At 38.5% G+C, this 22,303-nt stretch overlaps 1 long non-coding RNA gene across 1 annotated transcript in view; it reads left to right on the top strand.

The window, feature by feature from the left end:
- LOC130572331 (uncharacterized) overlaps positions 1-22,303 on the top strand; it is a 48,821-nt gene continuing 26,518 nt past the window's right edge. Inside the window, exons 1-2 of the long non-coding RNA XR_008965208.1 lie at positions 1-47; positions 18,770-18,850. This is a non-coding gene — a long non-coding RNA (uncharacterized LOC130572331). The remainder of the gene's footprint in view (positions 48-18,769; positions 18,851-22,303) is intronic.

Genomic DNA, 22,303 nt, shown 5'->3' with positions numbered 1-22,303 from the left:
ACCCGCGGCACGGCAGCGCGGGCTCCGCCGGCGGCGCCGGCACTCGGGTAAGGGGATGCGGGGGCTGAGCGGCAGCCGCGGCGGCGGGGAAGCGGGTACCGAGGCGAGACGGGGCTGCTCCGGCCAGCTCTCCCCATCCCTTTCCCGGGCCTGGCGCCGCCGCTTTTGCGACTCGGGCGCTGCTCGGCAACCGCCGCCGCCGGGGTGGTGATGGCGGGGAGGGGGCCGGTCCCCGCCGTGTGCCGGGGTCCCCGTGGGGTCCCTCACCTGGGGGTCGCCGGCGGGGCCTGAGGCCGCCGGTAGAGCGCGGCGRACGAAGGGGAGGCCGGCTCGGCGGGCGGCCGGGGCATCACCATCGGCGGCGGGGCCGAGCCGGGCCCGGGAGGGAGATGCGTGCCAGCCCCGGGTACGGCGCTGCCCCGGGCGCGGCGCGGACAGCGGGGTTCCCGCAGCGCGGAGCGCGGCTGCCGCCGTCCCGAGCGTGTCGCCGCAGGGCGCGGGGGGCGGCCTCCAACTTTCCTTGTCCCGGGAACTGCGGCCGCCCGAGGGGACGCCTGGTTTTGGCAGGGAGAAACACACGGGAAACGTGGGCTTTGAGGACGGACCTCAGCTCTAGGGCCGCCTGGTAGCTCGAGGAAGTGCTTCTCTTAGGCGGCTGCCTGGGGTTGTTGCCTGGGGCTTTTCCCACGGCGACCTTTCTTGTATTTCGGCACAATTAAGTGCTTTAGTCATGGATCCTGTTGCTGGTAAGGCTCTGGCGATTTACCCCTGGGCGAGTTAGTGCTTGATGTGTGTTCAGGTCTTTCACACGTGTATTCAGGTAGTGCGCACTGTGCTCTTGATGCTCTGCAAAGACCAGRCTGTGACCCTCTGCTTTCAGAAACTCCCGGTTGAGGGTACGAGAGGAGGAACGATAGTGCCGCGGTGCAGGCTCTACCAASAAGCCTATGGGCAAAGACGTCAGCTGGAAAATTGCTTGTTGAAAGAGTGTAACTTGCTCGGGGCAGCACCCGCTGTCCTCAGCGCACACATGGTACACTGTGATGCACATGCTGTGTGTACGTGGATGTGGAAAGCAGCCCTGTGTCCAGGACATTCTTCTACGTTATCTGCGATCTTGTGTTAGCACTTGGCRCCTCTTGCTCAGTGTCTGTGTTTGTATACTGAAACATACACATCAGCTGAAAGTTGTATGTTTCAGTGTACACGTGTACATGTATACACACATACTCTTTCTATGCCACAGTGCAGGCTCTTGATGTCTAGGCCTGCAAGTTAATGGAGTAGGTGCTTCAGAAAGAGTGAGCGTGAAAGAGTTTCATGACTTTATAGTATTCATGTTGTTTATTTTTCCAAGTAATTTTGCACTACAAGTTGTCGAAAACTTCAGAAAAGTCTGAACTCTAAAAGCAATTAAGTTGCCGGCATTGCCTGTGCTGGTGGAGCTTGGGGTGCTTTTACAGAKGACGCTGTTACAATTCCTTTCATTATTAGAGAAAACTAGTTATGAGGATTTGGTGACTATGCTTTGATGTATTTCCAGTAGCGTCTGTTTCTCCGGTTGTTGCAGGTATGCCTACTGCCAAAGTTTTATTGATGCTTGTTAGGGTTTGATATGTATATGTGCCTTAAGCTGGCTGACTAGCATATTGCAAAATTTGCATATTTTCCCAACGACATGTAATAAAACAACCTTTTTCAAAGTTGAAAATGTAATTAATTATTCATATTATCTGAACGAGAAGCTCAAAAATGAGTGAGAGGCAGGAACAACTTGGATTGTTGAATCAGGCAAATTCACTCTTTGAAAGATGTAGCTGCCAGGACATTTGACAGCTGGGAAATACAGAAGGTCAGTTGGAAGTTGTGATTTTCTTTCCCTTTTAGTCCTTTGTTTTCATTTGTTAAAAATTTTGGCAGTTTCATTAGCTGAACAACTGAAAAAATACCAATTCTAGCTTGAACGAGAACAAAAAACGTACTAGCTATGCTGGCTGGAGTAGAAATGGAGCTAATTCACCTCAAGTGAATCAGTAAAGGTTGTACTAAACCACGTAGGGGCTTTCTTTTGGTTTGACATATGGCTTATGATCGCTTTATTGAGACTTCAAATAGAGAGTTGATTGTATAACTGAATGCTTATGTATTACAAATATTGCAGACCATTCATAGTGTAAARATTTTATTTTTGGTCCATATCTGTCTTGGTGTGGCTGTATGGAAGAGGTGCTCTCTGTCAGATCTTTTCTAAACCAAATTATTCTCCCTGGCTTGGGATGTATGCACAGTTAAAAATAATAAATGATAATTTTATTTATAGTTTGTCAGATCAGTCTGTTCATTGACATTTAGATGGATAAAGATGAAGAAGGTTTGGATTTGAGCGTTTATATCTTGTTGGAGAGTCAGAATTAAAATAAAAAGTCATTACTATAATCCTAGGCTGGTCTGGAGGGGGAGCTAGTGTCAAAGCAAATGTGACTTTRTTTTCTGGGCTCGTTCAAAAGCTTGTTGTTTGGGCATAGAATATGCTTCTAATACAATAAGGAAAACAAATGTAGATGATGCGTGCTATGTATGATTGCATTAATATGCATCTCTTGTATGATGAAAATAATGTGCAAGTGAAGTGAGGTGTAAGTTTTTTAGGGAAATAGAGTATGTCTTTTGCTATTGTGCAAAAAAAACCCGGTATCCAAAGAACTTTGAAGTTGCAAGGTCAAGCTTTTATAAATCATGAAATGCCAGAATAGAGATTCTGGTAAGAACTGTAATGTGGTCTGTAAATGGAGGGTTAAAAGTTACATTTTTYCCTACAATGTTGCTTTCAGTATATAGCAGAGAATGGCATAGATGGTGTTCAGTGTGCGATATTGAATCCTTTTTCTTGGTATCAAATAATGTGTGGCCTTGCTGTTTGTTTATGTGCTGCTTATACTGTACCTTCTTAATTTCCTCTTTTACTTTTTCATTACCTTCAGTCTCTAGTGCCTGTGTGTTTTGCTAGTAATATTTTCACATAAGTCTCCTGAGATATATTATGTATTCCTTTGTGTTGGCTATCCAATTTAGGACCTTTATTGTATGATTTTTCAAAAATCTATCTGTGTTTTAATGATTTATGTGTTCTAAGATGTTTTCCCATAAAGGTCTAATTTGCTAACAATAATCTGCCTTTTCTTTGTTGTTTTTAATAAACCCCTCAACAGGGATCCATGAATGCATATCTAGAATAGACCTCACTGCTTGATTTGTAATATGGTGTGTGTTGATTTAGACTGCAAGTATAAATACTTAGATCTGTATTTACAGATACTAATTCCGTCATTTTGATGTAGAGTGGGTTGCTCATTAAAAGTTTTAGGAATTTTTAATGKRTTTTTTTTTTTTTWRKTTTWAAGATTATGTGCAAGAAACAAGAAGAAAATAAAATTTTCCAGGACAATATTAATTCCCTCTTTTTTTTTCCTGCAATACCTGTCTTGTTAACAACACATTTGCCAACATTTGTGGTGCATATGGCAAGGTCCTTATATAATACAATGTTGTTTATTTTTTTTTCTAAAATTTTGTTCAGTAACACAGCAAGAATACTTTGGGCACAAGGGCACAGAGAACAAGATCAAGTAACCTTTAATTTTTGTGATGTGACTATATATTTTCTTTTGAACTGAGGGTTAGGTTTTTGATAGTCAACTGTTTAAAGCTCCATGAAATTCTTTGCACATATCCAAAATGTTCAACATTCTAGATTTAAAAAAAAAGTCAGCAAGCCTGATGGACAGGAGGAAACCCTCTGTCCTGTGGGACAACATATATGACTAACATGTATAYTGCATTTTCAAATGCTGAAATTTGTTTATTTTGCCACGAGACTTGCGCCACTTGAGCTTGGCTGACAGTGTGATCCTAGTAATTTGTAATTCAGCTGTGGACCAGATGATATTGTCCATGTATTGTTTTCTGAGATTTTTAAGTGTTTGAAAGTAGAGGTGAAACTCTGGAATCTTGGGTTCTATTCCAGGCTCTGGAAGTGAGCATGTTCTTTTGGATGCTGGTTTGTTTTCTTATTCCTTGTGTGATATCTTTGTGTCTAGAAGTAAATAGGGCATCTTCTTTGCCCTATTCTGAAATTTTTATCACAATCCTATTTTCCCAAAGTAAAGAGTTTGTTTCTCGCTAAAGGGCTTCTTATCTGAGATCCAGAACTGCTGTGCATGGAGGCTCGAACTGATAAATTGTTTATCCCAGTTTCTTTCACTGTTTGAATCCTTTCCAGCTTTTCACACTCCTGYTTGCTGGTCTCAGGTTTCTGTCTTCTATCCTCAGTTTCACATCCAGTTCTCTATCATAAAAAGGATCTGTTCTCTCTGTGTTGTGTATTTCCATTGGCTCCTGTTCTGTCTTCTGTAGTTTTCCACCTTCAGTTTTGTGCTTCATTCTGTTCCTTCTTCCTGGTTCCCCTCATCTGAATTTTTTTTCCTTTTCTACCTGTCTCAGACTTGGTCTGTATCTCAAACTCAAGGTTGTGTTCACTGTATCAGCTTTTTACCACACTTCAGTTCCTTCTTTACTCAGATTTTATTGGTTCCTCTCTTTTCCACCCTTTTGTTCATGTGGRTAGCTTCTGTTTTCATGCTTGTTGGATCCAGCAGGGATATCACTGAGAATAAGCTGAGRTGCCAGTGGTCAATCCTGATAGTCAGGAAAACAAGCAGGCCGATCAAGAGATGATCTTGCCTTTATGGGGAACTCACCTCTGAGCTGCAGTGCAAAAATGGGATATACAAACAGTGGCAGCTGGGACAGGCTACAAAGGAGAAATTSAGAAAAATTGTCCTGGTGTATAGGGGTGATATTAAGAGACCCAATGCTCACCTAGAGATGACACTTGGAAGGGAGATCAAGGGCAGCAAGAAGATTTTTTTCTAGTACTTGAGTGGTGAAAAGCAGAACAAGCAAAATGTGTGCTTCTTTTGGAAAGTTCTATGTCATTTAGTGACAGTGGCTACAGATAAGGCTGAGGTACCCTATGCCCTCTGTTCCTTGGAGAGTCATTGCCAGCAGGGTCTCCCAGGCCTCTGCCCTTAGTAAGAAGGGTTTGAGGAGAGGAGCTGCCAGCRGGGGCTGAGGGAATGGTGGGGATCATTGAGAGAACTCAAATCCTGGATACCAGAAGACTCTGGATACCAGAAGAGCCTTCCAATGGCTGAACAAATGCATATATTGCACCCTCCAAAAAAGGCCAAAGTACAWCCCAAAGAGTTGCGAACTGGGTAGTTTCCTTTTTGTCCCTGGGAAAGTAAGGATGTGGGTGTTCTTGGAGCACATTTCTGGTCACAAGAAGATGGGAATAATTGTCATGAACTTGTCAAAGGTAAATCATGCATGATGAGGCTGATTGCTTTCTAAGGTAAAGTGAATGTTTGGATGAGGGAAGAGTGGTAGATTTCATTTTCCTGGACTTTAGCAAGATTTTCAACTCTGTCTCCGACAGTATTCTTGTATCCAGATTTGGACATTGCAGACTGATGGAGACCTGTAYGATGATATAAAAGACTGATTGGATGGGTGGACTCAGAAAGGAGTGCTTAATGTGTCRCATAGGGAGATTGGTAATGAGGGGTACTGCAGGGATTTGTGCTGAGCRGAGGACAGCAAATTGAGGGGGGATGGTTGCTGTGCTTGATGATGGGGCTGCCAGTCAGAGGGACTTTGTCCCTGTSAACACAAGGCACACCTGGAGCTTTATTCAAGGACAATTGCAAAGTCATACACCTGGGAAGGAGGAGCACCTTGCAGTGGTATAGTCTGGAAAGCAGCTCTGCTGGAGAAGCCTGGGGWCCTGGTACACAGCACTCTGATCATCTGCAGAATCACAGAGTCATAGAATGGTTTCCAGCTACCAGTGTAAAGCACAGCATTGTGAGGGCTGCTAAGGCGAAGAAAAAGAACTCCATCTCAGTCAGACCCAATACAAAGTGACATAAAAGATCAGATATAAGGAAAAACTTTCTTTCCATGGGTGTAGTAAAGCTGTGCAAGAGGTTGGTCTGAGAAGTTGTGTAGCTTCTATCTTAGAGGTTTTCAGAACCCAAGAGGTAAAGCTGAGCAATCCACTTKCATCTCAAAGCTGAATTTGAGCAGCAGATTGGACTGAGGGACAAGTGGAGGTTCCTTCCAAGCTGTATTATCCTGTGAGTCTACAACTYGGATCTTTAGTTCCCAGAAGCCTTATAGAGGAACGGAATAAGGACAGRCAGAATATGTAGGTGGCTCAGTTGCAACATATCAAAACAACATCAGTAACAGTAACATTACAGTGAGCTTGACAAAAGCATCATTTGTATGTCAGGGTAAGCGTTTTGCTGTCTCTTAGAAAGATACATGTGGAGCTTAAAGCATACAAGTCATTAAATGTTTTAAAGAAAAATAGCCCTTTGTAATGAGGCAAAAGTGTGTTTTTATGTAGCTTTCCTTGGAAGGAGGAAAAATATGTTTTGCATACCATGTAAACATTGTAGTTGCTTTGACATGGGCACCTGGCACAGAATGGGGCATCTTGAAAAGCCTTTGTCRGCTTAAACTGAAAAATGATTCTTCTACAAGGAAGTATCTGTCAGCTTTAAAAATAGGTGATCTCTCTTGGTCATTTGTCATGATAAGTATGTAAATTCATACTATRCAGCTCATAATGCATCATGTCTAGGTGGTGATTTTCTGACCATCTGTTAAATCAGTTGCAATCAATTCTTATTTCCCCCCCACCCGAAAACATTATATACTAGTTCCCTCACATGATTGTTTCTTCCTCTTCTTTTTCTCCCTCCCCTGTCACATTTCAGGGTGGGGAATAAATAAAGGAAGAGAAGCAGTCCTAAGATGCAAGAAACTCAGTAACTATTTTGGAAGACTTTTGGCTTAAAGTCTTCAAATCAGAAGAGTTGTCTGTAGCAGAGAACTGCTGTTAAATAACAGGCTGGGTGTATATGTATATTTAAAATTTGTTTTTTATTTTTGTTATTCAAGGATGAGGTGTTACTTGAGGAATGATCTTTTTCTGAGTTTTTTGCCTCTTTCTTTGTATTTGCTAACCTGTACTCTGTAGGTATTCTCCCTAAAACAAATGGTGATTTCTGTAGCAAAGCACAGTTACAAGTGAATCAACCATTCTATTTAGCTCCCACAAATATTAGATATTAATAAAGCATAATATGCATAATTTCAGAATRTGTAACACATTAAAAATAAACACTTAAGCTGTTGGTCATTCTAGAACTTGATGAAGTTTGTGCTGCTGCAATYGTTTTGTGGTAGCAATATTCCGAATGTAAAAGCTTTTTAGGAGGTGCTTCCATTATGTGTTTGCTTCAAAATCTTRTAGTAGCAAGATGAATAATTTTCTGTAATGTTAGAGAATTTCTTTGTGAGACAGTTAATAGCAATAAATATCACCATGACATTATTAATTCTGCATGCTACWGACTCTTTAGAAGCTTGTGGAACATTGCTGTGAATATCTTACGGACATCAATTTTGACTTGCTGTGAGTTAAACTCTTTCTTCAAAGCATTGCTCTTACAAAAGGTTTTGTAAAGGAGCAGTAGGAATTCTCTTCCAATAACCTCCCAGTGTTCATCTTTAGTTTATTGTATTACTTATGTTGTACTTCACCATAATTTGTTTGCACAGTGACACAGTAACTTTTCAAGTTTGATTTGTATGGGTACAGTATATTTGTTAAACTTATTGAAGTTTATTTTTTGAAGGTGGTTCTTTGCATGTATGTACTAAGTATTAAATATTTATCCAACATGCTGTTTATTGAAGAGTTCATACAACACGTTTTAAAAAATATTTGTTTAAACTATTGGTGTATTCAATTACAGAAATTTCTTCTTTAAATGCTTTGCCTCTAAGGAAATTTCGTTTGACCAAGTATCAGAATGTGAGCTTTCAGATTGCTGGAATCTTTGTCTTTAGCTCTGTGCCTCTATTTATGATGATAAAATATGTAGTATACCCGAAATATGTACACAGGTTTCAGATATGCTGTACTTAGCTGACATTTTGTCTCTTTTTGGGTGTTTGCTAAACAAYTTCCTCTGTTTGGCAATCGGTGCTCACACCGCAACAGCAAAAACTGTTCCCTCTCAAGGATGCAATCATCTAATGTGGATGTAATCTGTTGATGGACACTCTCTTCTCCCCACCCTCGATAGTATTTGTTCCTTATTTAGGGCCAGATTTGAATTCACAGGAGAAAAACTAAAAACCAAGCATAAGTTAATTGTTTTCCTTACTTTTGAGGGTTTCAGTGAGACACCTTTGTAGTATTGTGTCATRTCTTAGATAGTCTCAGCCCTTCCTTTTTCTGTAGTCTGGGGTTTAGAATGACTTGTTCACAGTTTACAGTCTTCTTGATGCATGTCTTCACATTTCTGCTCAATAGCTAAATCTGTYTCACAGTTATCTTGGGATTTGTTTTTTAACAGTACAACATCTGACTTTTTGATCTGTTTGTTGCTTGGGGTGTTTTAGCTAGGACAGCATGAATTACACCTTTTTCCTCGTGCAGCCCACTGGAGGCATTCAGTGGCACTGAAAGGTGTTCTCCTTGAGTTGTTCTTCTTTGCAGATGCCTACTCAGCAATCTGGATTTTGGATTGAGCTGCTAGACATTCTCTTTGCAACTTTTTTTTGTCTTGTAACTTCAGGTGAGGTGGTGCTGGACTAGTTATCAATACTCTGAAGTTTGCTCTGCCATGCCATAAAGATGGATGGCAATTTTGGTAATATGGCAGCTTACATATGCTGTGTGTTCTTCCTAGGGAGCAGGGGATGTTCCCTAGCAGGTTGTTGATTTTTTTTTTCTGATTTTCTTTTTCTTCAGTGGCAGCAGGATCCCTGTAATGCATGTGAGAAAGCACTTTCATCCTTCCTCACCTAATTACAATGGATAGTGCTCTTACAGGATGAGGGATTCAGTATAACTAGAACAAGGAAATGTTGGGTCTCTCAAGGAGCCAGGCATACATATGATGTGTACAAATTATATATATATATATATTTATTATATTTGTACATATACAGAGAGATCAGCATAAATTAAAATGCTTGTTTGGTTTTCTTGTACAACATACTGCAGTGTCATGCATAGGTAATGTTAATAATTCTGCAGATTCTGTGTCTACAGAAGAGCTGAGAAAACATGGTCTGTATTCAGTTGCTTGCTCTTAATACCCTTCTGTATGTGTGCACAAGATCACTTGCAGTTTATCCTTAGGCACACTGAACCYATGTCTACTTGCTTCAAGCTATTGGGACAAGAATAGGAAATATCCCAAGTACTGAAATCTGACAGTAAGGTCATAAAGCCATGTGTTGAGATGTAACAGGATATGCTGGTATCTCTTCACCAGAGATGTTTTGACTGTAGACTTTCCGAAGAATGAGTTTGAAATAGTGTTTTAGAGAGCATTGATTTTTTGCTTACTTCCAAATCCACTGTCTCATGAAGTGCTGCAGCAGATCCTGCTGTCCCTGCTTTGCAGAGACAGTCACAATTTTGTGGCCAACTGTATTTTCAGTTAAGACTTCCAAGACTGTGCCTTTTGTGGCACATATTCTTATGCAGATTGTGAGTACATTTACTGTTCCAGCTGTATCAATCTCAGGTTTGCTCTTGGAATGCTGTGGCTCTTTGGGGTGGGCTTGCTCATTCTTTACAGGAATAGTAGGGGAGCTGTCACATTTATATGCCTGCTAAGTGGATTGGTTAACTGTGCATGTCCCCTTTGTTGGTTTCACCTGTGGTTAAAATACCCTTTTATCCAACTTTTCATGTCAAGTTGACATCAGTTGTCATTAGGAAATGGGTAAGTCCTTTTTATCTGCAGTTTTTGTTGATGTGGTGTGTATTCCCTCTCTCCCCTCTTGTCCCATCTGATCTTTGATAGGTTCTTTTTTATATGTTAACTTTGGGGTTCCCTTGTGTAGTGCTTTGGCCTGTCTGATTTCAGGTTTAGTGTTGCTTAAATAACATGCTGCTTTCTCTGGTGGAGAGCCTTTAGAGGAGAGATTTGGAAGGCGAGYATAAAATTGACTGTGGTACAATATAGTGCAGATTTCCAGGTATTCTCAAGTCATGCCATGTTGCTTAAGGCATTGGTATGATATCCTGAATGTCATGGAGTCATGAAATGGTTTGTGTAGGAAGAGACCTTAAAGATCATTCAGTTCCAGCCCCCTGGTGTGGGCAGGGACTCCTTTCASTAGACCAGCCTCCAACCTATAACTAATTTCTTGTGTTTTAAAAAGTCTGTGCTAGTAAATGGATGTGATGGTTTAGTGTCCCATCAGAAATGTTAACCAKGGTATCAATTACGTGGTTATATTTGAAAATAAGTGGGAAAAATAGTACGGGGAATTGTGTCTTGTTTATTTCAGAGTGCTGTCTTGAAGCTGCATGAACAGCTGACYCTGAGTCAGTCACTTTGACTTTCTTCACGTTTACATAGCATATATAAACACAGAAACATTTTTTTTCACAGTCACTAAATTTTCATTTAAATAYATTTTCTCATGACACTGATGTGGAATGCTACAATATGGTCATACTGTGCTAGACAGCAAAGGTGCATTGTGGRTGTGCATGAAAATTGTTTCCTGCTGAGAAATTTTGTAAATAGTGGGTATAACTCAGTGGCAACTGCAAATCAAACATGCTTAGCCAGTTTTTCTGTTTCTTAAAGGGGTTTATTGTGATCTGACTTCTAGGACAGTGAAGAACTTCTTGTGTACTTAATGTTCTCTGTCCCATTCTGTTATGCAAGAGCTCCTTGAAGTCATAAGCAAATAGGGAATCTTTAGACCAATAACCTTTTGTTAGTGGCTTTTCTCTTGAAGTCTTCTGCAATTGTGTAATATTTAACTTCTTACCTTCCTTGGCAGAAGCAACCACAATGAAACTGGTTGTTTATCTGGTTCAGGCGTATATTATAATAAAAATTCTTAGTTTTAACTGTTCTTTTTGAAATCATAAGCATTGTGAAATGGAAGCAATTGAAATGCTCATTTAGACAATTCTTTTCTTGATTGTTGCTTGAAAATACCATGTTAATATGATGTTTATTAACTGACATCACCTGGTGTTGAAGTGTATGTAGYGCTCAAGGTCCTTAGAATATGGCTTTAAAAAAATTCTTAGGTCAAACGTGATTGTAGATAAAAAAAGTGCTGTGAACTGTGGATTCCCAYCTGAGAATCCTTCAGCTGTGTTTGGATATGTTGTGTGAAGATTTACTGTTACTTTGAAGGATCGTCCCAGGTGTGCAGTTAGTATGTGCTAACATAAAAAAATACAACGTGACAGTATTTAAATAATCCATGGTAAACCAAAATGGAATATTGTCATTTGWACTGATTTCTAATGACACTTGTATTATTACATGTGTCTGTCTTCCCTTAACCGCACTAATTACCTGTGTGTAATTGGTGACAGCACGTATAGTGTGTGGAGAAAAGGTACGTGGAAGGCAGAGTCATTAGTTCTTGAGGGTGCATTTTGAGCTTCAACAAAACATTTTCTCTCTCATCTGTCTTTTATCTTGCATTTCTTCAGCTTTAGACTTTTATTTCCTGATGGAAATGTGTGAAATGTAGTGACTTCTTTATCCAGTAGGCTCTCTAATGAGTTCAATGATGGACAGCACTGATGTCAAACTGTATCTCTGTAAAACTAAGTGTACARWGRAAGCTGCTACAAATTTTGCTTTTAYATCAGGCCTAAGATTTTAACATTGTCTCAATGTCTTTCATGCTTCCCAGAGTTCTTCCATGTAGTACCTTTCCCTTTCCTGCTGGTCTCTTACTGGGACCAGGATTTAGCAGGAACCCCATTTTCATGAATCTGTGTCTCTTGGGGTTTGAGTACTGCCTTGTTTTCTTTGCCTGGTGTTTGTCAGCGTCTCCTGACTGATCCAAAAGGGTGATCTGTGGTTCAGTGAAGCTGGTGTTATAAAGGAAAACAGAAGTGATGCTCGGTACAATTTTTAAAGTTCTTTGCTGTTTGAAAACTAGGTATAGACTAAACATATCCATATTATATATATATATATATATATATATATATATATATATATATACAAAACTCTATAATTATACTAGATTATATTTTATATGGGTCTTGTAGGGAAGTTTGTACCAAAGTCATTGGGTAGTGTAGGGAAACCTGACTTACTACTGTAATGAATGACTACTACTAGTAATGAATGAAACACTTTTTTATAGTGCCTTTAACCCATGGTAAATTCATTGCAGTGTCTGTCTGCTGTCCTTCATACATTATAAACTGAAAGAGAAACAGAAAATTCGACTTGATTGAAATGAACATGTAACTTTTAAAAATTATGTTTGCTTTTTATCCCTAAGTAGGAAGGACATGTGTATAATTTTCTAAAACTTTCCTTTATAAATTAGGCATGAAAGGAGAAGTAAGAAAGTAATGCAAGATTGGCTAATGGRTAGTAAAAGTGGGAGATAGGAAAATAGCAGCCACTTCAAGAGGAAACTTGAAGCATACATTGAAGGAATAGTCTCTTAATAGTCTCTTATTTTAGTCTGTTTGTAGTGAAGCCTGCTAAGGAAAAGATGTCTAAAGTTTTTCAAATACAAGCAAATTAAAAGACCTGAAACCTCTCTAAAATGAAATGTACTCTAGTTACTAGTACTTGTTTTTTTCCCTAACATYTAGGCTCTATAAAACCTGGTGCATAGTATCAAGCAATATATTCAAAGGCATTTTATGTTGCACTGAATGATACAAATTGCATGGGTTTTCTGTATAATATTCATATTGATGGAATTGTATTTAATACAAATTTTCAGCTTCTTTCATGATCAGGCACCTAACAGACATTGCAGGAAGGTCTTTCAGATTTTGTTAYTGAAAATGCCTGACCATTTCTTTGTTCTTAATTGCCAGGATCTCAAATTTGATAGTGTTCTTGGCATTTGTTTGAAGATTTTCCTTTGATTAACCTGTCAGATAAACATGAACATTTACCGTGTCTGATAAACATGAARCTGCACCGCTGTCTCCTCAAGGGAAGCAGTGTTGTGTCTTCCTTTTTTCTCAGCTTCCTGGTTGCTGAACACTGCTTTCATCTGTTCTTAGCCTTCCCACAGAGGGGCAATGGTAGCAGTACAGAATTGATACTGTCTTTGAAATCTGCACAGCTGCTGCTATGGTTCTGAGTCACAGCAGTGAGGTTGACCACAATCTTGTTAATGTACTGCTACTTGACCAGTCTGTTAATAAAAGCAGAGGCACTCAAGCTGATCGATGATAGACTTTGGAATAAAGTGCTAAGATTTTTGTTTGGTTCTTGTTTGAAAAGCTTAAAAGGAAAGATGAAACTATGTATGAATTCCTAGTATAATTTCCATAGCAAAATCAGACCATGTGCTCACTATGAGTAGGTTTAAAAAAACGTAGCTTTTTAAGAAGGAAGAAAAGAAGAAGGAAAAGAGTGAGGCATATAAGGCAAAATAGAAAAAAAATATCTGGCTGTAAAAGACATGAGTAATGGTATTTGTAGGGGTAGCTGSTATTTGCAGTAGATAGTAAGGAGTATATTTTTTAATTTTTAAAAGACTTTTTTTGCTTTATGTCAGAACTCTGATAAGATGAATTCAATTCCACAATTTAAAATGATCCTTCAAAATTATTAGCAAGGCCCTCTAGCTTTTTTATATAAATATGAACTAGAGTAAGTACGTTTTTTTTAATTAGCTTACAGCCATGTTCCTTTGTGTTGTGTTTTCAACATCACAATTGTTTTTCAGTGACATGTATGGTACTGTCTTCTATGAACCTTGCTGATTTTTGTTTTTTCCTGGGATTATCAAACATTGTTCATAGCCTTGTCTTTTGGTAGGATAGACTTTCTCTTTTGAACTAATTACTGCAACTGGTAACAAATAATCATGAGGCTGTACTGAACCAACAATTTCCTTCCTCAAATTCAAACCCAGGTTTATTTTTTTTTAATTTTGTTTCTTGACCTCATTTTAAAGGAACRGGTTGTGCTAGTATTTTGGCTTGTGGATTGTTATTTCTTCTTCATGTTAACTGTATTCCCACTTAACAACTTTCTTAATTGGACTTTCCTGACTTCTTTCTAGTCTTTACATTCATTAGCTTGTGTGTAAAGAGAGTGTTTCTTCCATGTAATTTTCTTGCCTTTAAATTTTCTCATTCTTTTGGTCAAATTTCTAAAGATTATTACTTTCTCCTTTTTTTTTTTTTTTTTTTTTTTTTTTTTTTTTACGATTTTTTTTTTTGACTGGTTTTTAGACGTGTGCTCTTCCGATCCAGACTTTATCTGCACTTAATTTTAGTTTCCTTAAGCTGGTTAGATTTCAAATCCCTTTGGACTGCATCATCGCTAATAAAGTGTACCATTGTCTGTTAGTGAGGACAGCTGGCACAGATTGAGATTTGTCCTTTCTGTTAATCTTCCAGCCTTAAAACAGGTAGCTGTGTGCRCAGTACTATTTGGAAGTTTTCCCAGCCATGTGATAACCCTCAGATTGTTCCCAGAGGTTGGAAGAGTGCAGTTGGCCTTTATCAAAAGTATTTCAGGACTCGTTCTGACGTGATGATTTGCATTTCAGTGTCTAGGAGAGTTTTAGTCATTAATATATTGATGTAACCTTTAAGGTTAACTTTTGTAAAGACAATAGTCAAGCCAGTTACCAGCTAAAAGTTAACTCAGTTTTAKTTGTGATCTTTTTCCTAAAGGCTTACACTGTGAATCATTAATATTAAATCTTAAGCTTTGAATAATTCTGCTAGCTGTGTAGAATAAGAATACCCCATACCAAACAACAACAAGAAAACCCCAATCTCAGCACAACTGAGATAAAGAAATAAACAATCTCCTACTCCCTTATCCACTTAAATTTTCTGGTTTGGTARTTTATAGAAGGTCTGCATTTTCCTGTTTATTTCTTCACTGTAAATTCTTCATTCTAATGTTATGTGGAGTGTTTAGCTTCTATTGCATTCTGAATTTCAGAACATATATAATAGTCTTAAGATGTTCAAGACAAGATTTCCTGCACCATCCTATATATCTGTACTCCCTGAGCCTAGTATGCCCTCTAACAGGATGGAGTACCTCATTAAATCTGTTGTGTCAATTGAGCTTTATTTTTGTTTGCTTTCAAAGGTTTCCAGCTACCCTGATTTTTATTCCCATAGTTCTTTTGTTATTTTACTGAGAAGCAGAAGCTTACAAGAAAGCTCTGAAGATATTTTAGTGTTTGCCACCTTCTCCTCCCTGTGACCCTTTAACTACCCACGCCTGCCACTCATTACTTTGGAGCTGTGATCTAGGTTGCCATTTGTAAGTCTTGTTATTTTATTAAAGAGGACAGTCTTTGCCTTTAATTTGCTCACTGGTGATTTGAATGACAGCAAAGTTTTAGCCTGCCAGGCTGGGAAGCACAGATGGCACTTCACATGGCTGAGAAAAAGTGGAACTCTGGGGAAAAGAAGCATATGTTTTCCTGGATTTGAGAGAACTAAAAGAGGTCCAGTGCTTGAAGTGTTTTTCCAAATTTTCCCCAAATTTGCACTACACATGCAATAGTGTAATGTATTAGCAGTGTCACTCTAGAATACATGAAACTTTGTAAAGAGAAAAATGTAGGGCTGCAGACACTGAACAACCAGGGCCATGTAAATGAAAGGGAAACATGAGTCAACATGGGCCAGTGTGTCTTGAAGGAGGGGAGCAGGAAAGAACTTGAGAATTGTGCAGTGCCACATRGGTTTATTACCTTCTGAGTCACCTTCCTCTGGCAAGTGGATAGGTTAAAATGTGTTTATATTTGGAATGTTATTTTATAACTTAGTTCTTCATTTGGCCCTTTATATGTCCATGAAAGAAGTCATCAGATTGTGTACTGTTCTGTGTAGKGCATCAGTTTTGTAGTGTTCTGAGTTTGTGCCTTGAGAAACCGTTATGTGTGAAAATTTCAATATGATGAAAGGACTTTATACCTCGTAGCAACTATTTTATATTTTGTTCTTTAAAGGATAGGCACTTAGTGATACTGAATTTTGTTCCTAATTGTTATTTCTACTGTTAAAAATGGTGTACTCTTAGAACAAGGTCAGAGTGGTACAGTACTGTGTAACAAAGAAGAACGAGTGTGAGGAAATCTTTTATGCTTATTTTGAGAAATATTGAGGATCTTGCTTGATCGAAAGTGGAATTCCATTGAACAACTGTATGTCCTCAAACCTGTGGTAATCAAAGCTTGTTTGAAGGAGAATCTCCTCTGCARAACTGAACTGCAGAAAGAATCCTGTGCACTTCTCTGCAAAACAGATAATTCCTGGGAGCGAGCTTCGCTGTGCAGAARTTTGACGATTTGGCTTTATACCTTGCATATGCCAGCTTTTTTAGCTCTTAGCAGTAAGGAATCTGAAGAAAAAAAAACCTCAACAAAACCAGACCACAAACTATTATAAAATGTATATAGAAAACCCTATATGCATTTTTTAATTACATATGTAAAAAAGATCAGCTTTCCTTCTGTTTCTGTGGGATATTCTTTCTTTCCGTATTTGTTTAAAGAAATTTGCCTAATACCAGCAGCTAACAGTGCTGCCAGACAGATGGATTGATGGGTGTAGGAGAAATGAAGTTCTGTTTTTCAGTTACATTACTTCTCTGTTAGAAACATACATTGTCTCTTAAACCTGGAAAAATCATGTTCTGAGCCTCACTCAGGCTTACAGAAGGAATATTTTTTCCTGTCTTTTTCTTTACCAGTTTACTGTTTTGTTGTTTGTTTGTTTTAAGTGGTTTTGCTGTATAAAATGGATTCTTCTCATGCAGTGTTCTCCCTWACATAGGTTCAGTCACTTCTGCCAGCTGCTTGAAACTGTAGAGCTGGCAGTGAAATATACAGGTGAATATTTAATCAATTAATTATTTTTTTTCAATTAATCGTTGGCAATATGTGGACAATCTCCCTGGGACAGAGGTATAAACTACATTGAAACTTCATAGATTTTTTTTCTCCTCCACTTTGTTAACAATTATTAAATAGCTWCTTTACTGCAGTGATATATTAGTGGAGAAAAAAGACCCAGTCATGCTTTCTTTGTTTTTTTATTCTTTGTGCTTTTATATATTTTAGGTTAGCACAGTTCAGAACTTTGGGAAGCTTTCTGTAGGGTGTGGGGATTTGCCCAGGCTGGTAGGACTGGAAGGCCTTTTGGCACTTCTTGCAGTTCTGTTGCTTACAAACAAGTCAGCTTGTAAATTTAGTAATAATTCATTTCATTATATKAAATGTAAATGTTTCCACTTCATGTTTACCATGAGCCAATCCGTCCAAATCTATTTTTCCATATGTATGGTTCACATAATGTACTAACTTCTACTTGTTAATGAGGTTGCAAATATGAAGTAAGTGTAATGTGAGTAAGAAGATACATCACAAGGCTTCATAGGAAAGCAAGAGTAACCATCCTTCTAGACCATGCTCTGATGGGTTCCCTGTAGGGCTACGTCTTGGAACAGGTGGGCTCTGTATTTTGTTCTGCTTGGCTTCTTGAGTCACCTTCAGCTGAAAGTTTCACCTCTCCATTTTTGTGAAGCAGGCAGTGTAACTGATTTGATGAGAGCTACAATAAAAGAACTAGTTTATTTTTTCTGGAAAAGTAAAATCCTGATTTTACTCTTTATAGATGGACTAACACAGTGGTAATTTTTTCAATACATGGACTAACACAGTGGGTTTTTTTGGTTGGAATTCCTGAGATACTTAATCACAGCAAAAGCTATAACCTTTTCATTTAGTGCTGCCTTTGCCAAAGTATACCCAAACTATCAATCTTRAATAGAAGTGAAAATAGGCTATCTCCCTGTTTCCCCCAGGCATTCCATTTTTGGAAGTTCATGGGCTCTGACTTTGTAGGTGCTGATTACTTTAAATAATTTATTACATGAATAGGAAAACACAGAATTCAGATTTTATCACATTTACTGCTTTTGAGAGGTTTAGAGTTGCCAGTTCACCTTGTTAATTTAACAGTACAGCWGCTGAAGCTTCTCTTTGAAATAGAAAATCACTTAATTTTCATTCAAAAGTAAGACTAATTTGGCAGAATTCTCATTTCAGTAAAAGTCAGTTATCTGAAGCATTTATCATTTTCTCCTTCGTTCCTATTCCTSGTACTATTGTTGCTTTAATTGGTTTCCTGTTTATTTTATTTTCTGCTTTTATTCCTTTCCTTGAAGTCAGGTTCACAAATAAGCTTTTTCAATGACCAATTTATTGGTGTTTCAGAGTTTGAYAGTGCAGCTTCTGATTGGTTTTCTGTTAAATGGCCAGGAATCATCGTGTAGTTTGGTAGTGAGCTGCCATTCTCAATTAGTGAGACAATTGTTAGGAAATGACGTAGTAAYTCCATGCCTTGAGAACCCCAAAGTAAGAATTTGTTGAAGACAGTTGTTTCTTCACTGAAGGAGTTGTCAAGCACTGTGACAGGCTGCCCAAGGAAGTTGTTGAGCCTCCATTCCCGGGTGAATTTAAAAGATGTGTGGATGTGGCTCTTAAGGACATGGTTTGATGGTGGACTTGGCAGCGATGGGTTTGCAGCTGGACTTGATATTAAAGGTATTTTCTAACCTAAATGATTCTGTGACAAAAACTAATGATCTTTTTCCTCTTCTACTTTCAGAGAATTACCTGTGCTTCAAAATGAAAGTGAGGAAGAAGTATCCCCRAAAGTATTAATCTGAACAATAATTATTGCTTATAAGTAAGTACTTCTTGGTTTTTTGTGATGTTGCCTCCACAACTGAAAACTGCTCTTCCGTTGATAAGTCCTTGTCAGCTGAAAAAAGGAAACTTTGAAAAAGAGAGAGGTCAGGTGTCAGACTTTCGTGTCAGACCACTGACAAAATTGGGTCAGCCAAACACCTGTTTCACCTTTCATTTCTCCTTACAACTGTTTCTCTCCCTGCTCCTCTTTGCCTCTCATCTCTAGAAAGAGAAATTTTTTGGTGGATTTATTTATTATGTATCCTCTGTCTTACATTCAAAGTTCTGTATTTCTTTGGCAGTATTTCTGGGCCCCTTTTGTCTATATTGCAGATATTCCATGTATTTCTCATAAATTGTACGTCTGTCGATGCTGGGCATGGACTCTACTCTGTGAAGTTTTTCAAGAGTTCTAAGCAGCTAAGCTGTTATGGGTAGAAAGTATTGTGTGTTCTGGGTTATCCCAGATCAGTGCTAGTTAATACTTCCCATTCTTATGCTTTTGAAGATCTATGTAAGTACTATAACACTCATGTTCAAGGACATGTGTTTTTTAAAATTTAAATAAAACTTAGCAGAAAGGTTACTTTCTTCATTTTGAGAAGTTGCTTAAAGAATGAAATGTTCTTCACTGAAACATGAATTTGGGTATGTACTTGGAAACCGAGCATATTATAACATAATTTTTTTTTATGCGAATGTAAAAAAGACTGTTACCATCAGTATTCCTAATTATGATAAGAAAGTTGTGAAAATTTCTTAAACTTTCACAATTGAGCAAATTGGACTAAGAGCTCAAGCAAATTTCTTGAAGATTAAATGCATTTACAGTTCACCCAATTTCACTACTGGTTGTCAAGCTGGTGATATCTAAAGTGCTCTCAATTATTTTGATTTATTTGTGCACTTATAACTCTATAAGTACTGTGTTATTGGAAGAGTTTAATGAATGGTTAATTAAATCTTTAAAAAAGAAAGAAGTAGGAATTCAAATAATGTTCTCGGGACCTTCTGGCCAGGAATAGATGATTTGACTTTGGAGAGGAGCAGGCTTCTATGAAAGCTTTAGAGTAGARTTAGCTAATCTTGTCAGATCTCTCTCAGCCATTGCAGTTAGTAGGAATGGTTGATTGATATGGAGTAGAAACAATGATTCAGAGGGGAAAAGATAACTAGGAAGTCTGTAGTAGTCTTGCCCCCACTCCATCCTCCAACCCTGCAGCCCCATGTGTAGTGTCTGTGTGTTCCAGGCTCTGAAAGTGAATGAAAGGTAGATGAATTTTTGTGACTTCTCAAAACCTCATTTCCAGTCAGAATTGGCTGGTCCCTTGTACATGATGTTATGTAATATAACAATTTGTATCTTGTTTTGCAGTTTTGTAAATTAAAATTTGTTTCTTTGTGAGGTCCTGCATGCATACATGCATATGTAATTACTCAGTTTTGCACTTCCTGTTGTTCTGTGCTCCCACTGACTTGGTTTGTCCGGAAACCGTGGTGATGCTGTCACTGTCTTTAGCAGAGGTGCGTTCCTTCCTTTAGCAGGAACAAGCACAATGGTTGAGAGCTGCATGAAACCTCTTGTCACCTTTTCTGTTTAGTTGGTGTGGGAGGGTAATTAAAAGGATTTGTGCAGGTCTGTGAACTGCAGTGCCTGGGGCAATAGTTAAGGCAGTGGTTTGGTGTAGGCATTGCTCAACTGCTGAGGGAGATTGAGCACTGGGGAAAGCTGATTTGAGCTTTGTGTTTAGGTAAGATCTGGGTCGTGCTTGTGGGTTGAGACAACTGAGCAGTAGAGGGAAGGTGATACCTTTCCTGTATTATTTGATTATGCAATCTCTGTATTGTGTTGGATTCCTGCTTCCTGTCAGATTTTATAACAAGCTGCATTTCTAATTATTTTCTGCTGTCACAGTCTGGCTTGRGAAAACTGTATTTCATCCATATACTTAKTTAATATATTTTTCCTGATTATTTTCACATATAAAGATGTGTTCCCATGGTCGTCTTTCCCTTTTTTTTTTCCCTTCAAATAATTTTTCACACTTAGTCTAATCCATTCCATCTATGAACTGCTGTTCTGTGGTTTGTTAAGAGAGAAAGATCAAATCAACATTTTTTATTGCATTCTAAAACTCTTMTCCTTTCATGGATGTTCTGTAACTTCGATTAATCTGTGATAGGCTTTTCAAGATAAACTAATCTCTGGAAAAGGCCTGTATATCTTGAGTTTTATTTATTGTACAGGCACCTAAAATCTCGGATAGATATTTTCTGTTTCTACATATCTAAATAGATCAGCATATGATTCCTGATGGAAAATACCTTTTCAGAAGGGTATGTTGCTGATTTAGCCCTGCCATTTTATCAGTACTGTCCCTCTGTGGTTCTGGGGTATCTATGATCTTGCTTGCTGCTTTCCCCTTGTCTGACAATCAGCAAAGTCTGTTTCTTGTTCTAACATTTGGCTTCAGTCTGCTCTTCTATCCTGGTAGACATTTAGCTTGGATACTTCTTTGAARGATTGCTTATTGCTCCTCTATCTCTCTGAACTGTATTCTTTGTTAAAGTGTGTTCTAGATAAGTCAGTTCTGCTGCAGCAGCACAGASAACAGTCTTTTATGTTTTTCTTTTCAAGAAGAGAGGATGCTAATGGATCCATTGACACATGTTTTTACTGCAGTGAAAAATGATACCAGGTTGAGATACKGCAGAGAGGTTGGAAGACTGGAGGAGAATTTAACATGAAGCAAGAAAGTAGAATGATCAGAGAAAAACAGGATTGAAGCCATTTAGGGCAAACTTAAAATACTGCTTTTAAATGAAAGAAAAAGAAAATAGGCTAGTACAGGATAAGGAGTGGCTGAGAGTTCTGAAGAAAGAGATTGAGTGTTAAGAACTGAYCTTAAATCAAGAGTATCATGCACAAAAAGTATTTCTTAAAATGTAACATCACACCAGGATGAGTAAATGAAAGCACTGTCATTCAGCWCTCTAAAACTGACGTAAATCTCTCTGCACAGCCTAGGGTAGAAATGGATTCAGCTCAGTCATTGTGTCTGGTTTGGAGCTCTTAATACATGCAAACAAATCGAAATTACCTTGCCAAATTGGAGAGCCCAGAAGAACATAGTGTTGAAAATTATAATAGTTGATCCAAGATGTGTGAGGAGAGGTGAAATAATGAGGCTGATTAAGGGGCTTGCATTCTTACTAGCAGAGATTAATGCATTGAGGCTTGTGAAGCACAGGAAAGTGGGAAGAGCATGTTTTTGTCTTTGGAAGTTCATAAAATGTAGTCAGACACATAAGAGCATGTGTGATCTCCTGTTAGATGAGAGGAGTAATTTAATAATCTTCTGCTAACCCTATTACATTTTATGATTTAATGTCTTGAATTTTAGATGTTTGGTGGCTTGGTTTGGTGGTTCTTGTTATTGTTGTTGTTGTT

The sequence above is a fragment of the Malurus melanocephalus genome, unplaced genomic scaffold (assembly GCF_030028575.1).
Source record: "Malurus melanocephalus ecotype Western Australia unplaced genomic scaffold, MMel_1.1 scaffold_2, whole genome shotgun sequence".
NCBI classification, from domain to species: Eukaryota; Metazoa; Chordata; class Aves; order Passeriformes; family Maluridae; genus Malurus; species Malurus melanocephalus.
The sequence above is the reverse complement of the archived record's forward strand: the minus strand, read 5'-3'. Positions and strand labels throughout refer to the sequence as shown.